At 43.1% G+C, this 18213-nt stretch overlaps 1 long non-coding RNA gene across 1 annotated transcript; it reads left to right on the top strand.

Moving 5' to 3' along the window:
• The first annotated feature begins 4337 nt into the window (after positions 1-4337).
• Positions 4338-6601, top strand: LOC115146362 (uncharacterized). Its single transcript, XR_003866128.2, has 2 exons — positions 4338-4521; positions 5246-6601. It is a non-coding gene; the product is annotated as an uncharacterized LOC115146362 (long non-coding RNA).
• The last annotated feature ends 11612 nt before the right edge of the window (positions 6602-18213 follow it).

Genomic DNA, 18213 nt, shown 5'->3' with positions numbered 1-18213 from the left:
ACAAATAAGCCCTTGTGTCTGTATTGATGTGAGAAATAGGCATATCTACACAGTAATGGTGTCTGGCTGCGATATCAACTAGCCTAATAAGTTTGTACTGAGGTGATAGCCCTATTTGAGCTAAAATGACAAATGAAATTCATTAGATTACTCTGGCAATGAAAAATATGTACAAAAATGTACATGTGGAAGTTTCAAATCAAATCACATTTTATTAGTCACACGCGCCGAATAGAACAGGTGTAGGTAGACCTTACAGGGAAACGCTTACTTATGAGCCCCTAACCAACAATGCAGTAACATAAAAAATAAAAAAATGAATAAGAATAAGAAATAAAACTAACAAGTAATTAAAGAGCAGCATTAAAATAGCAATAGCGAGACTATATCCAGGGGAGTACCGGTACAGGGTCATTGTGCAGGGGCACCGGTTAGTTAAGGTAATATGTACAGTGGGGCAAAAAAAGTATTTAGTCAGCCACCAATTGTGCAAGTTCTCCCACTTAAAAAGATGAGAGGCCTGTAATTTTCATCTATAGGTACACTTCAACTATGACAGACAAAATGAGAAAAAAAAATCCAGAAAATCACATTGTAGGATTTTTTATTAATTTATTTGCAAATTATGGTGGAAAATAAGTATTCACCATTTTCAATGCAACCTTGAAACCTAAAAATTAGGGTCTTCTAGCAACTCCCAAAACTGTCTATAGAATTCAACTGACAGGCCATCAGGACCAGGTGATTTTCCTTTTTTAATTTAATTCAGAACCTCTAATTTCTTCTATTGACCCAGGTGAATCGGAAACTGAGTGGAAATCATCCTCAATCACAGCTCTGGCTCTTGTTGTAGCTAGCTAGCTAGCATGCCTGCCATCTTTTGTGAGGCTTGGATATTCCGTCTTCTGTTGTCTTTCTGTCGTGTTCTTCCCGTTCAAATTGACAAAAACAAACTAAACTTGCCATATGTAGCTAAAACAAGTTATAGTTAGTTTCTTGCTACATTGATAGCCAATATTAGACTGTTAACCACCTAACCCTCATAGTTGCTTGGACAATAGAGAAAATGCTCCCTCTCACAGCGACGCCATCTTGGCTCCCCCGAAAATGCCTTTATCGAGGTTATTTCCTTACCAGGTGATGTCAGTGGTCAGCATGTGGGAGAAGTCGGGGCTCAGGGATGATAGACGAGTTACCCACGGGTAATTATGAGTTGTAGGGGCATTCAAGTGATTGGGCTAAATTTAATTAGATCTACAAGGATAATTGATTGATCTGCCAGTATTTTTTATTTAGAGATTCCGGTAAACTCTGTTGTTTTTCATGTTTTACCAATTAGTATTGGATTATTCCCCATGGCAGCCAATTGTTAGATTAGAAACTAAACATTTTTTTCTTAGTTTTCAGTTGGCTTTGGCCGAGACCACACAATTTTTCCTTTGCAGGGAGCTTTTGACCAAATATTTCACATTTATAATATCCCTGTTGCTATTGTTATATGTACATACAAGTAATTTGTTTGTAGAGTGTTAACCTTCTTCACCAGTTCTCTTACCATTTTTTACCATTATGTGATTAGCTTACCAGTTGGTGTATCAGTAGGCCTAATGTTAATTATCCTGAGAGGAATTATGGTCTGTTGTTTTTCTCTTACTATAAATTGTTATTGTTAATTATTTAAAGTAATTGTAATGTCAGCATCCACGACGGCAGATACAGTAGCCTCGGCGACTGGAGGGCTACATAGTCAACCACGCACGCACTCTAACAACATCTTCAAGGGGACATGCCCAACGAGGTGAGGGTGAGCCCTCCCCAACAGGTCATCTTTAGGCAAGCCACGCCCCCAAAGAAGAAGACCTGGAAGAGGATTCTGATGAAGAGGAAGGGGATCATCACCAACCTCAACAAAGTGAACTGTTACAAAATCAGCAAAATGCAGAGAGTGCTGAGTCTGAGAGCTCAGATGAGGATTCTTATCCAGTAGTCATCAACAGGCCACGTAGGGATGAAGAGAGCCGACAGAGTAGCACACAGCTAGTATCAGATAATATTGAGAAACGTGGTCAGACTGATAAAAACTTCACTGTGAAGGAGTGCCAACCAGTCCTCAGGGAGAGCCCGGAGAGGAGGGGGTAAATATGGAAACAGCTGAAGGCTCAGAGACTCAATCATCTCATGATGAAGTGGACACTGATTCATTGGGGTCACCCATGACCTTGCCCCGCCGTTCAGCCTGGCAGAGGAGGCCCAGAGACATTCTGACCTATAACACTTTAAGGCTGCCAAGCTCTTATCAGGATACCAACTAGAGATGCTCAGATGTGTATATATTTTCTTGTTTACCTTTACTAATCCAAGTGTGATAATATTTAGTGGGGGTTGCGTCTTTGCCCATAAAGGTAAACTGGGCATGTCTATATAGTTATATGGCTGTTAGCCCAGTTTTCCCTGGTGTTCTCAAGACCAGAACATAGATCCTCTGTATTTGTTTTGAGGCCAGTGAAATATTTGGGCCAACATTTCGTTTTTGCAGGGGGGGTGTTTTAAGGGGCTTAATACAGTTGTATTCCAGCCACTAGGGGGTACTCTGGTGAAACCCATGGGTAGTAAAGAAATATAGTTTAAGTGAATTGGGGAGAGGAAGAAAAATGAACAAAAAGTGCTGTAAACTGCTGTTACTTGTGCTGGCATGATTAAAAGTAAAGTAAACAGTACCTTTCGTGTTGTAGTTTATATTATAAGCTCATAGAAAGGGTAACACTAGCAAAACAGTCCTGTAGCGTAGCATTCACGTCATCTGACCATTCTTCAATTCACTACTGAAGGGACATATGAATGAAATAGTATTGTGGTAAATAGTTTATATTTACCGGAAGAGGTCGATATAAGAGTATTTTTTGTTGTTGCCATTTATCAAGCAAATTATATTTTATTTTGAACATAATAAGCTAGACTACCTATAGGCCTACTATTGTAGAAAATGTCCCCATCACATTCAGGGAGGACAACCGTGATAAACTCTGAGGAGGAGAGACCATAATGGTATCAAGCTTTTCAAATGATAAACCTGTTATAACATTCACTGACCGTTAAATAAAAAATGCAGGCCATTTGTGTTACTGATGTCACACCCTAAGATGTAAAGGAAGAGGCCTAATGCGGCATTCATAATCAAGTGTGAATGTGGTAATTACCAGTTGTGAAGTCGTAGACACCAGTTGGATGCATTCACATGCTTTGAATTCGTTTGGCTAATGGCCAATAAACTGTGTCAACCATAAACTAAAAGTAGGCTGCCGCTATCATAATCGCAAACAAATTATAGTTACATTTATCAAGGTAATTTCCTAAGTACATGGCATCAGAGGTCTGCATGTGGAAGAAATTGGAGCTCAGGGAATTATAGACAAGTTTCCACTTGTAATTACAAGTTGGAGGGGCGTTCATGTGGATTCCCACTTGGTTATGAATGCAGCATCAGTGGTGTGGTTTATGGGAGGTTTCAAATAAACTCATAAAGTTAAATAGACATCCCATCATTGTCCCATTATGGCATCTGTGAAAGCACAGGCAGCACCATTGAGGCCATCTCCATTTTGAAGTAGTCAATGTTCTTAAACTACTACTTCTGAGTTGGCAAGTAAACATAAAGGGTGCGTACTGCCACCAGGAGTGTGATGTTTGAACAAAAAGCCAAGGTTGGCGATATACTGCCACCTGCAGTTATGTAATGTTTGCTCATGAAATCAAATCAAATTTTATTGGTCACATACACATATTTAGCAGATGTTATTGTGGGTGTAGTGAAACGCTTGTGTTCCTAGCTCCAACAGTGCAGTAATATCTAACAATTCACAACAACACACACAAATCTAAAGAATTCACAACAACACACACAAATCAAAAGAATAGAGTTGAGAAATATATAAATATTAGGATGAGCAATGTTGGAATGGCGTTAACTGAAATACAGTAGAATATAATAAATACACATGAAATTAGCAAAGCAGTATGTAAACATTATTAAAGTGACTAGTGTTCCATTATTAAGTGACCAGTGATTCCATGTCTATAGGGCAGCAGCCTCTAAGGTGCAGGGTTGAGTAACCAGGTGGTAGCCGGCGAGTGATGAGTGTAATTTATTGGCTGATCCCGCCTGCCGAACTGTGTAGAATTATGTGATCCTTCCATAACCTAAAGGATGTCCCTCCCAGTTGACTACTTAAAAATGGTGAAAGTCCTCAATAGCGCTTGGGGGACTAGAGTCCTCTATCTATCTCTATGGATAGGGGGACAGGGAGACTGGATAGGCAGTTGGTTTTGGGGATTCGCACTGTTGACCCGACGTCACACTCGGCGGGGTTATAAAAATCCCCTGAATTTATTCTGCAGTCATTCGCAGTGAGAAAAGCCATAGACAAGGCAGTCACACCGTACATAATTGGAACAGAGACAGCCAACAAAATGACGACCGTTTACATTGGATTCCTTCTCCTTGCCATGCTTTTTTCATCACAGGTAAGAGCGTTTCTTCTAACAAAACTCGTTGCATGTTTGATATTAAGTCTACTCAGTTTTCATTAGGATAACGTTACCTAAGTACTCATTCTGGAAAGTAAAGGCATTTCAACAGGTGCAACATTCAAAATGGCTATTCCGGGGTTTTTACGGTTTCAATCTAAATGTTGGATTTACTTCATGTATTTTCTCATTGACAAACTAATGATGGCGCGGGTAATTGGCCTCCAGATATTTTCAGTTAGTCATTTAGAATATTTGGCGACCTAGTGTGCCATAATTTGAGTCAAGAGACATGACACCGTAATGCCTCCTTTCAGAAAGTCTTGACGTGAAATGACTTCAGATAGTCGCTCTCAAATGACATAAACCTATTTTCTCTCCCCTGCGAAATTCAACTGCAGGATATTGTCCGTCACCCTATAGGCCTAGACTAGGGAAACGCATTTCCCAAAAGGTGATGCCACTCAACACCAATAACATGCGTATTTTTTAATTTAAATACATTATGTTAAAACATATTGCCATAGGATTGTCTTATGCCACACCCATTTCTGTGTGCCTAAATCTAAACTTTACGCATGTGTTTTTGCTCTTTGAAATGAGTTGGACCGAAGTGATTAGCTGTATTGTCCCTATTGTCAAATGTTTCAGGTTAACTTTTTATGTTTCTCCCATCTGGCCAATGCCCAGTCAGTGACGTGCCCCTCTGCTCTTGTTTTAGGTCCATGCGCAAAACACTACCACACAGTCCCTTCCTACGAATGTGACCAAAGCTGACTTCACGAGTTCCTCGATGCTCAACGTCAGTACCACGAACGTCAGTACCACGAACGTCTCCATTCCTCAAGGAGCCAGTGTGACCTTGCAGTCCAGTGCATTCACGCTCCTCATCCCTGTGGTGGTCTCGCTCCTACAGGGCTGCTTCTAGAGGGTTCATCTGCACTGAACAAAAGCCAAGACTAACATCGGCAGCCTAGATGTGCAAATGTTTTACAAAGAGCACATTCATTCTCGGAAGGTAGCCATTTGCGCACCTAAGCTGTGGGATTCGGTGGCACGGGCAAAAACACTTTTCTTTGTGCTCGCACCTCCTGGCTGCTTCAAACCGTAGGCCTACACTCTGCTCACGGGCCCCAAGCCCATGGCTTGGCAACAAGCTGTCTCACTGCAGAATGGGACATTTGTCCATATACCTTTGCGGTTTAGGCATTAATTCACAAATGGGTAAGGTTTGGGATAGGGTTAAGTCATTTAAAGTGCCTAGCACTGGGATTGAACACAAGACTAATAAATGGTAATAGTGCTCACCGTTGCCCCTTGTGGCCAATTTTGAAGTAATCTCCTGACATCCTGCTTACCTAGAAAGATGTCTGATTTTGCAGTGGTTCTTTAGTGACCTGGCCATGAGGCTCTATTAAACTCTATTCTTTGACTCAATATTGTGTAATTGCAGACCGCAATTCATGGGGTTTCTGGATATCAGGAGAAGCACATTGGTGCCTGCTTTTCCTGGTAAAACACCCTGAATTTGTCAGTTCTGGTGTTGAGACAGTTTCTTGACATTTGTTTACATGGCAGGTAAGGATAATTAACGTGGCCGGTTAGGTGACTTGGTGTGCCAGGTTAGGAGAATGAGGTAAAGGGTTAGCTTTAGATACTGTTGTCCCCAACGTGAACTACATGACCACGGACCAGTGGTGCGCATCAATGGGTGTAACTTGATTTCAAGAAACGCCCTATCTGAAACGCCCCTACTCCTTTGCTTCACTTGGTCCCACTGTTCCTGATTTCAGACAGAGTTTAACTTGTGTACATTTTGGCTGTGCCTGGGGAAATCGGCAACTGTTTGAGGTGCATTGGAAAATAACAGCCTATATTTGTCTGATCTGTGGCACTTATGTCCTTAACAGTGCTATTCTTAATCCTGCAACTGCAATGGACACTTTGTCAGAGGCTTGATGTAGCCTACACTTGTGATAAACTTATAGAATTTTATATTGTAAACATGTGACTTATGTAAGTCAGTGATGCTTTTAGATCTCTTTGTATGTCAGGTTCAATAAAGCTTTGAAATGTATTTGTCATGATTAATATTTAATGTCCTTGTACAATAAAATCTGACATTTAATATAACTGACTTATCCTGTCAATTCCAAAGCTTGGCATTCATTGGCTTTTCCGTCTGTCTTACAAATCCAATGCAGAAGGTCTTTCTCAAATGACTGGTTAACAATTGTGTGCCTTACAGAGTTTTCTATTGGCTGCTTAGCAAAGGGCAATTTTTGCTAGAACTGTTGGGGAAAAATCTGTTAATGGGTCACCACAGAAATCCATGCAGTCTTCAAATGGCACTTATACCAACTTCTGTGGCAAGGCGTAACATTGGGAAGTATTCAGACCCCTTGACTTAAACAAGTTAGACTTATAAAATTCATTAAATAGTTTGGATACTCTACACTTGGTTTGACTGTCAACGATGTGAAAACGGGTTTAGACATTTTCTTTGCAACAAATCCCTTGCAATAGTATTTGCAATTGCGCTCTGGTGCATCCTGTTTCTACAACTTGGAGTCCACCTGTGGTATTGATTGGACATTATTTGGAAAAGGCACACCTAAGTTCCCACAGTTCACTGCATGTCAGAGCAAAAACCAACCATGAGGTTAAAGGAAATGTCTAGAGCTTTGAGGAAAGGATTGGGTCTAGGCACAGATCTGGGGAAGGTTACCAAAACATTCCTGCAGCATTGTAGTCCCACAGTGGCCTCCATTAAATGATAGTTTGGAGCCAAGGCTCTTCCTAGAGCTGGCTGCCTGGCCAAACTGAGAAACCTGGGGGAGAAGGGCCTTGGTCAGGGAGGTGACCAAGAACCTGATGATCACTCTGACAGCTCCAGTGTTCCTCTGGAGGTGGGCGATTCTTCCAGAAGGACAACCATCTCTGCAGCATTTCACCAATCAGGCCTTTTATGATGGGGGCCTGACAGAAGCCACTCTTCAGTAAAAGGCACATGACAGCCCTGTTGGAGTTTGCCAAACGGCACCAAAAGACATGGGAAACAAGATTCTGTGGTCTGAAACCAAGATTGAATGCAGTGTCACATCTGGAGAAACACTGGCTCCATCCATATAGTGAAGCATGGTGGTGGCAGCGTCAGGCTGTGGGGATGTTTTACAGCAGCACTGACTGGGAGACTGAGGATCGAGGGAAAGATGAACAGAGCAAAGTACAGATATCCTTTATGAAAACCTGCTCAGGGCCTCAGACTGGGTCGAAGGTTCACCTTCAACAGTTCAACGACCCTAAGCACGCAGGAGTGGCTTCGGGACAAGTCTCAATGTCCTTGAGTGGCCCTGCCTGAGCCCGGACTTGAATCCGACCGAACAACTCTGGAGAGACCTGAAAATAGCTCTGCAGCGACGCTCTCCATCGTACCTAACAGAGCTTGAGAGGATCTTCAGAGAAGAATGGGAGAAACTTCCCAAATACAGGTGTGCTAAACTTTAGCGTGATACCCAAGGAGACTTGAGGCTGTAATCGCTACCAAAAGTGCTTCAACAAAGTACAGAGTATAGGGTCTGAATACTTATGAAAATGTCATATATAGTTTTTTTTATACATTTGCAAACATTTATAAAAACCTGTTTTTGCTTTGTCATTATCGGGGTATTGTGTGTAGATTGATGAGAAAACCCCCACAATTTTTGGAATAAAAACCAAGATTGAATGGTTCAGACTACTTGAAAAAGTCAAGTAGTCTGAATACTTCCCCGAATGAACTGTATCTAGGCCTCCCAGTGGTTTGAGTTAACTGGTTTGACTGTCCACCTTATGTCCTTATTTTAGCATTTGCCATTCAAGGGCAGCCATTTTTCAGCCATCTCAAACAATGTGACCAATTTAATTTGGTGGCCTACTTGGCACCACTTTCATGACTCTTAACATGCTTACTGGCTGTCTGCATTTTGTATAGCAGGTTGTTTGTTGTTATGGATCTTGCCTGGAGGCAGAATTGAGCGATTTTCGGCTGCAAAGTCAAAATTGGCTACAGCGTCTTAATTTAAGATGAGGGTTAGGTTTAAAATCAGATTTTTATGATTGTGGCTGTGCCAGTTATCGACCACTGCAGAGCTGCCTCCAGTGTGAGATTCATGACAAATGCCAACCTGCTTTTGTATATTTCATCTAAATCAAAGAAGTGGGATTCTGTATTTTTCGAATCCTTCCATTATCTTGATTTTGGGTCTCGCTTTTTGGCTCTTGTCCAAAGGAAGGGTAAACTACATTCTAAATCACTTGACAAGATTCATATTGTTTCTTCCGATTTAGAAGCGGAGCCTGAAGTTCTTTCCAATGGTTAATTTAAATGACAAGATTTTGATTGTGGTAATTTAAGATTTGTTTCAATCAAATAGTTGTGTCCCTCTGCTCCCTGTAAGCAAAGCATCTTATCAGTCACTTAAACCACCCAACCCTAGGATTATATGCATCAACCAAACATGTTCATCTCCTTAGTTTCCAGTAATCCTGCTTTGGATCACAGTGAAGCTCTGTAAAGGTTGTGTACTGTATTGGTTGGCAACAAGACAAGTGCTGATGGTGCACCAGGGGAATTGTGTTTTGTATGAAGTGTTTGAGGTGGAGTTATTTAATTCAGAGTCAGAACATTTTTGCCGTTCATAGGGATGGGAAATGAAAGGGGGGATACCTAGTCAGTTGTACCACTGACTGCATTCAACTGAAATGTGTCTTCTGCATTTAACCCAACCCCTCTGAATCAGAGAAGTGCGGGGGCTGCCATAATTGACATCCACATCTTTGGTGCCCGGGAAACAGTGGGTTAACTGCCATGCTCAGGGGCAGAATGACACATTTGCACCTTGTCAGCTCAGGGATTTGATCCAGGAACCTTTTGGTTACTGGCCCAACGGTCTAACCACTAGGCTACCTGCCAGATGTTTTTTATTTTTTATTTCACCTTTATTTAACCAGGTAGGCTAGTTGAGAACAAGTTCTCATTTGAAACTGCGACCTGGTCAAGATAAAGCATAGCAGTGTGAACAGACAACACAGAGTTACACATGGAGTAAACCATTAACAAGTCAATAACACAGTAGAAAAAAGGGGAGTCTATATACAATGTGTGCAAAAGGCATGAGGAGGTAGGCGAATAATTACAATTTTGCAGATTAACACTGGAGTGATAAATGATCAGATGGTCATGTACAGGTAGGATATTGGTGTGCAAAAGAGCAGAGAAGTAAATAAATAAAAACAGTATGGGGATGAGGTAGGTGAAAATGGGTGGGCTATTTACCAATAGACTATGTACAGCTGCAGCAATCGGTTAGCTGCTCAGATAGCTGATGTTTGAAGTTGGTGAGGGAGATAAAAGTCTCCAACTTCAGCGATTTTTGCAATTCGTTCCAGTCACAGGCAGCAGAGTACTGGAACGAAAGGCGGCCAAATGAGGTGTTGGCTTTAGGGATGATCAGTGAGATACACCTGCTGGAGCGCGTGCTACGGATGGGTGTTGCCATCGTGACCAGTGAGCTGAGATAAGGCGGAGCTTTACCTAGCATGGACTTGTAGATGACCTGGAGCCAGTGGGTCTGGCGACGAATATGTAGCGAGGGCCAGCCGACTAGAGCATACAAGTCGCAGTGGTGAGTGGTATAAGGTGCTTTAGTGACAAAACGGATGGCACTGTGATAAACTGCATCCAGTTTGCTGAGTAGAGTGTTGGAAGCCATTTTGTAGATGACATCGCCGAAGTTGAGGATCGGTAGGATAGTCAGTTTTACTAGGGTAAGCTTGGCGGCGTGAGTGAAGGAGGCTTTGTTGCGGAATAGAAAGCCGACTCTTGATTTGATTTTCGATTGGAGATGTTTGATATGAGTCTGGAAGGAGAGTTTGCAGTCTAGCCAGACACCTAGGTACTTATAGATGTCCACATATTCAAGGTCGGAACCATCCAGGGTGGTGATGCTAGTCGGGCATGCGGGTGCAGGCAGCGATCGGTTGAAAAGCATGCATTTGGTTTTACTAGCGTTTAAGAGCAGTTGGAGGCCACGGAAGGAGTGTTGTATGGCATTGAAGCTCGTTTGGAGGTTAGATAGCACAGTGTCCAATGACGGGCCGAAAGTATATAGAATGGAATGGTGTCGTCTGCGTAGAGGTGGATCAGGGAATCGCCCGCAGCAAGAGCAACATCATTGATATATACAGAGAAAAGAGTCGGCCCGAGAATTGAACCCTGTGGCACCCCCATGGAGACTGCCAGAGGACCGGACAGCATGCCCTCCAATTTGACACACTGAACTCTGTCTGCAAAGTAATTGGTGAACCAGGCAAGGCAGTCATCCGAAAAACAGAGGCTACTGAGTCTGCCGATAAGAATATGGTGATTGACAGAGTCGAAAGCCTTGGCAAGGTCGATGAAGATGGCTGCACAGTACTGTCTTTTATCGATGGCGGTTATGATATCGTTTAGTACCTTGAGTGTGGCTGAGGTGCACCCGTGACCGGCTCGGAAACCAGATTGCACAGCGGAGAAGGTACGGTGGGATTCGAGATGGTCAGTGACCTGTTTGTTGACTTGGCTTTCGAAGACCTTAGATAGGCAGGGCAGGATGGATATAGGTCTGTAACAGTTTGGGTCCAGGGTGTCTCCCCCTTTGAAGAGGGGGATGACTGCGGCAGCTTTCCAATCCTTGGGGATCTCAGACGATATGAAAGAGAGGTTGAACAGGCTGGTAATAGGGGTTGCGACAATGGCGGCGGATAGTTTCAGAAATAGAGGGTCCAGATTGTCAAGCCCAGCTGATTTGTACGGGTCCAGGTTTTGCAGCTCTTTCAGAACATCTGCTATCTGGATTTGGGTAAAGGAGAACCTGGAGAGGCTTGAGCGAGGAGCTGCGGGGGGCGGAGCTGTTGGCCGAGGTTGGAGTAGCCAGGCGGAAGGCATGGCCAGCCGTTGAGAAATGCTTATTGAAGTTTTCGATAATCATGGATTTATCGGTGGTGACCGTGTTACCTAGCCTCAGTGCAGTGGGCAGCTGGGAGGAGGTGCTCTTGTTCTCCATGGACTTCACAGTGTCCCAGAACTTTTTGGAGTTGGAGCTACAGGATGCAAACTTCTGCCTGAAGAAGCTGGCCTTAGCTTTCCTGACTGACTGCGTGTATTGGTTCCTGACTTCCCTGAACAGTTGCATATCGCGGGGACTATTCGATGCTATTGCAGTCCGCCACAGGATGTTTTTGTGCTGGTCGAGGGCAGTCAGGTCTGGAGTGAACCAAGGGCTGTATCTGTTCTTAGTTCTGCATTTTTTGAACGGAGCATGCTTATCTAAAATGGTGAGGAAGTTACTTTTAAAGAATGACCAGGCATCCTCAACTGACGGGATGAGGTCAATGTCCTTCCAGGATACCCGGGCCAGGTCGATTAGAAAGGCCTGCTCACAGAAGTGTTTTAGGGAGCGTTTGACAGTGATGAGGGGTGGTCGTTTGACTGCGGCTCCGTAGCGGATACAGGCAATGAGGCAGTGATCGCTGAGATCTTGGTTGAAGACAGCGGAGGTGTATTTGGAGGGCCAGTTGGTCAGGATGACGTCTATGAGGGTGCCCTTGTTTACAGAGTTAGGGTTGTACCTGGTGGGTTCCTTGATGATTTGTGTGAGATTGAGGGCATCTAGCTTAGATTGTAGGACTGCCGGGGTGTTAAGCATATCCCAGTTTAGGTCACCTAACAGAAAAAACTCTGAAGCTAGATGGGGGGCGATCAATTCACAAATGGTGTCCAGGGCACAGCTGGGAGCTGAGGGGGGTCGGTAGCAGGCGGCAGCAGTGAGAGACTTATTTCTGGAGAGAGTAATTTTCTAAATTAGTAGTTCGAACTGTTTGGGTATGGACCTGGAAAGTATGACATTACTTTGCAGGCTATCTCTGCAGTAGACTGCAACTCCTCCCCCTTTGGCAGTTCTATCTTGACGGAAGATGTTATAGTTGGGTATGGAAATCTCTGAATTTTTGGTGGCCTTCCTGAGCCAGGATTCAGACACGGCAAGGACATCAGGGTTAGCAGAGTGTGCTAAAGCAGTGAGTAAAACAAACTTAGGGAGGAGGCTTCTGATGTTGACATGCATGAAACCAAGGCTTTTTCGATCACAGAAGTCAACAAATGAGGGTGCCTGGGGACATGCAGGGCCTGGGTTTACCTCCACATCACCCGCGGAACAGAGAAGGAGTAGTATGAGGGTGCGGCTAAAGGCTATCAAAACTGGTCGCCTAGAGCATGGTAGAATATATTCAGGGCATAATGCGCAGACAGGGGTATGGTGGGGTGCGGGTACAGCGGAGGTAAGCCCAGGCACTGGAGAGGTTGTAACTCTGGACATGCTGGTTGTAATGGGTGAGGTCACCGCATGTGTGGGAGGTGGGACAAAGGAGGTATCTGGGGTATGAAGAGTGGAACTAGGGGCTCCATTGTGAACTAAAACAATGATAACTAACCTGAACAACAGTATACAAGGCATATTGACATTTGAGAGAGACATACAGCGAGGCATACAGTAATCACAGGTGTTGAATTGGGAGAGCTAGCTAAAACAGTAGGTGAGACAACAACAGCTAATCAGCTAGCACAACAACAGCAGGTAAAATGGCGTTGACTAGGCAACGGGGCCGACAGATAAAACAAAACAAGCAGAATGGAGTACCGTGATTAATGGACAGTCCAGCGTGCATCAGCTATGTAGCCAAGAGATCAGTGTCCAGGGGGCAGCGGTGGATGGGGCAGGGAAGCTGGACTGGCGAGTGTTATCCAGGTTAAAAAAAACTAACAATGACTTAGCTTCGGTTAGCTTCTGGAGGTTCTTGAGTGTGTTCTAAAAATTAAAAATAATAGCGATTCCGTATCACATTGGGTGAGGCAGGTTTCCGGAAGGTATAAACAAATTAAAAATCGAAAGGAGATAGAAAGTAAATATGGGTCCAGTCAGTGTTTGGGACGTGGCGATTCAGACGGTTAGCAGGCCTGTGCTAACAAGCTAACAGTTCGTAGGCCGGGACTAAACAAGGTCGCAGTTAGCGGACCGGAGCTAAACAAGCTAGCAGTTAGCAGGCCGAATTAGCAAGCAAGGAGATAGCAAGGGCTAGAGAGTTAGCCTTTGGGGGACGTCGCGATGGGGTGAGTCTGTTTATTCCTCTTCATGCGGTGACATCGATAGACCGGTCGTGGGCCCGGGTATTGTAGCCCAGGAGTATGCTACGGTGGTAGCACAGGTGCTCTGGCCGGGCTAGCTTCAAGCTAAGTGGGTGGAAACGCTAGCCAGGAGTAATCATCCGGGGTTGCGGTTTAGCTAGATAGCTAGTTGTGAAGATCCAGCTGAAAAATGTTCCGTTTGCGGTGGGAATCCGGGGATGAAAAATAAATAGGTCCGTTATGCTCTGGTTAGAGTCGCGTTGTTCGAACTGGCGAGAGCTTTCCGAGCTAAAGGTTAGCTGATGACCGGTTAGCTGAAGACCGCTAGCATAGCTGGTGGTTAGCTGGCTAGCTTCAGTTGAGGGGTTCCGGTTCCGAAGTAAATATAAATACTTTGGGAAAAATAGCTACATTGGGTGAGGCGGGTTGCAGGAGAGTATTTGGAAGCTTAGGTTTAGCAAAATGTTTTTAAAGAGATATGTGAAGAAAAATTGGTAAAATGTAAAAACGAAAAAGAAACGATATTAACAAGGGACACGACATGACAGGACGACTTACTGCTACGCCATCTTGGTAGTGTTGCTCAAGAAACAAAAAGATCACGTGTCAAGATGAAACACTGACAATTCTACATGAGCCTTGCTAACAGGGCCTGGTAAGTGAGGATCATCAAGCATCAGTGTTCCCTCTCAAAATCACTTTCATAGGCAAGTCCTCATTGCTCCCATTTTCTACAGTCTGCGCTTTGCATGCAGTCATTTTCTGAGGAAGGAATTTGCATTGATTTACATCCATTTGTCTTCATTTGCATCCCATCTCCTACCTGCATGCAGTAGCGGTGTTTTGGTCAAATCACTGGGGAAGCCAGTGACAACTAAAAGATACCAAAAATCATTTAGTCCAGTCACCATAAGCTAAATATGATGTGGCTGTCCATGGTTCTGATTTTTGTTTGCGTGTGTGTGCGTGTTCATGCAAGTAGAAAAACATGTTGACTCACCCTACTTGTAGAGAAATGCCAATGCCATCTTCCCCTCTTTCATGTTGACAAAATGATCTATCTCTTACAGTACACGCTTTTATTTTTTGTTGTCCTAGGCTAACTGGCTAAAATGCTTGCTCGCTAACCTAACATCCATTCATGGTAAACGTTAGCTAGTTAACATTAGCCTTCTACATCTAGCTACATATTGAACTTCCATTCTCTCAGGCCGGGGGCACAACAATGTATGAATGAATAGTTGGATCAGAGTTGCCGTTATAATCATTGGCCAGTACAGAGAATTAAGTAAACCCACAAGTCCAAATCCCTATCTCCATCTATGGCTAATTAAAGAAAGGGCCAATTTTAGCTAGCTGGCTGGCCACCGGAGGACAACAACACAACTAGTTGCAAACATTCACATTTTTCTGTCAATGACATATGCTCTCAATGGGATTGGATAGGAGTGACGCCAAATCCAAACTGGCTTCCCTAAACACTTTTTTTGGTGCGCCAGGACCATTCACATTTGAGCTCGCTCAGTTTAGCTCAATGCTGATTGGAAAATATTTGATACTTTTTTCGTCAAGGGAACCCAGATCCGCTGGCTTCCCTTGCTGTCAAAGCTATGGGCGTAAACAATGTCATACTCGTTTGGACCAGATAGATGGCTGAGACAGGGGAGCTGTTTCGCTCCCTCGGATGCTTTCTCCTGTGAGATACATTTAGCCTGAAGGAATATTATGAAACACAGAGAGACGAAAGATAAATTCTACATACGTATTTTTTTTATTGGTGAATTTTGGGGGGAAGTCTGGCTTCCCTTGGCATCCATGACTACATGCCACTGCCTGCATGGTGTTTACTGTTGTAGTTAGCATTGAGGTAAAGTAGGCTGTTTCTATAAACATCTATAAAAGAACAGCAGGAAAGCTCTCATACCTCTTGGTCTTACATGATGATTATGGCCTTAGCATTTTAGAAAGTCAACATGTGAAGTGAAACAAGTGTTAAGCACAGTGATGTTGGAGGCTAGAAAACACATACTAGATGAACTGGCAGGTGATATGTATAAAGGTCTTGTAAGTTATTATGAGTCTTTAAAAACTAACTTGGTGGTATCCAAGACAGATAAAACATTGATCTATGAAAATGTATGCACTCACTACTTTAAGTCGCTCTGGATAAGAGCGTCTGCTAAGTGTAAAAATGTAACCCTTATCCATGCACGTCACAGACCTGAGTGGTATACTATGAAGCAAGGTACAGTAGATCTATTCAGGCTTTTATAAAGCAAGCTAGCTTCAGTTAGCTTCACATTCCCGCTCAGGCTATATCCGTATTACGGAGGTGGATATTGATCGTGCACCCACCGCTTACTCGAGCCTGCTCGAGCTGGGTTCGTAACTGCACGTCCATGTTGCACATGGCTATTCTAATGCCGAACACTTCATTGAGACAATGCTGAACCATCATTCCATGGGTGAGTCAGTGCCACATTTTCTTTTGTGCCAAAATCAAAAAGTTATCTTGCAAATTCAGCAGGCTATGGTGTGAAATAGGAGTGCAGTCTTTCTTTTACTAGGTGTATCATTAATGCCATCTTTAATGCCATCAAATCAATGCTTTATCCAGCCAGGTCACCCGTGATACAAATCATTATTCGACGACCATCCATGTCTGAGGACGCCGGGAGATGATGTAGAAACCGGCCACTAGGGGCAACAGTGAGCACTGGTACCATCAAGTAGGTTTCAGTTTTGCTAGGTCATTGTGGACAGGGATGACAGATGGGCATCTACCTCTGATTCGAAAGGTTGCATGTTCAATTCCAGCAATACAACATTTTGTTTTAAGTCTATCCCAAACCTTAACCATTTGGAGTTCATGCCTAACCTTAAGATTTCTGAATTAATGCCTAAACTTAACCTTAAACCCTTCGAAATTTGACATTTGCAACAACTTTGAAATTTGACTTTTGATAAACATGGATGAATGTCTAATTCTGACGTGAGACAGAGCTAGCTGGCTTTATCAATGCAGGAGCACCTTTCCCCCCCACTCCTATAGATCAAATAATTGTATTAGGTCATGCAAAAGTTTTACTCTGGTGAATTTTCAAATGCAATCTGTCATTACTAAATGTGTAATGTGATAGGTGTTTTAACATGACTATTTTAACACAAAAAAACATTTGTTTAATACAATATTTAATAAGTAATCTTCCTCAAGTGAAGGGGATGATATCTTTGCGAGAGGAAGATAATCTGAATGAATGTGTCCTCAACTGGCAGCTCAGACACTTGAATCAATGGATCAATGAAGTTAGCCTGTCCCAGAGTAGGTTAGTTCTGATGGATTCATTGCCATAGAAATGTACCTGGCTTAAAGGTGAGCCACATTCGTGTGACCGGTTATCCCGAGTTGAACTCAGAGTTGACCAAAGTTACCTCAGTAAATCCTCAACCTAATTCATAGTACAGGGCTCAGTTCCACTCACTTGAACATGTGTTACTGTGCCTCAGTGGTGCAACATTATCACTTCTTTACCACTCTGTGGTGTGAAAACAAACAGCAATTGGAGGCTTGAACCAAACGCCTGACAACTTTTCATTATTTGAAAGGCTAGGATGGAGCATTAGAACCAGTGTGAACCAGATTTGCTTTTGTGGGCATGTTGGGGAGGTAAACCATTCTGAAAGGTCAACTGATAGGATCAGGGAGCAAACAACAACCATGATTCCCATGCAATTAAAATGCACGACCCAGTGAAATGCTTTAACATAAAAAGCCATCAATCACTTCCTATAGAATGCTACGTGCCTCTTCATTTTACTGAAGGTATGTCCACATAAGCATAAATCACGCATCATTTTATGGTTGTTATTAGAATCCCCATTCGCCAACGCCAGTGGTGACAGCTAGTCTTCCTGGGGTCCCATCACATTTAAAAAAAATACAGACAAAAAGACTACAATTTACATACATACACAGCTGAAGTCGAAAGTTTACATACACCTTAGCCAAATACATTTAAACTCTGTTTCACAATTCCTGACATTAAATCCTAGTAAACATTCCCTGTTTTAGGTCAGTTAGGATCACCACTTTATTTTAAGAATGTGAAGTGTCAATAATAGTAGAGAGAATTATTTATTTCAGCTTTTATTTCTTTCATCACATTCCCAGTGGGTCAGAAGTTTACATACACTCAATTAGTATTTGGTAGTGTTGCCTTTAAATTGTTTAATTTGGGTCAAACGTTTCGGGTAGCCTTCCACAAACTTCCCACAATAAGTTGGGTGAATTTTGGCCCATTCCTCCTGACAGAGCTGGAGTAACTGAGTCAGGTTTGTAGGCCTCCTTCTTTTCAATTCTGCCCACAAATGTTCTATAGGTTTGAGGTCAGGGCTTTGTGATGGCCACTCCAATACCTTGACTTTGTTGTCCTTAAGCCATTTTGCCACAACTTTGGAAGTATGCTTGGGGTCATTATCCATTTGGA

The sequence above is a fragment of the Oncorhynchus nerka genome, linkage group LG18 (genome assembly GCF_034236695.1).
Source record: "Oncorhynchus nerka isolate Pitt River linkage group LG18, Oner_Uvic_2.0, whole genome shotgun sequence".
NCBI classification, from domain to species: Eukaryota; Metazoa; Chordata; class Actinopteri; order Salmoniformes; family Salmonidae; genus Oncorhynchus; species Oncorhynchus nerka.
This window is presented reverse-complemented; position numbering and strand designations above follow the sequence as displayed.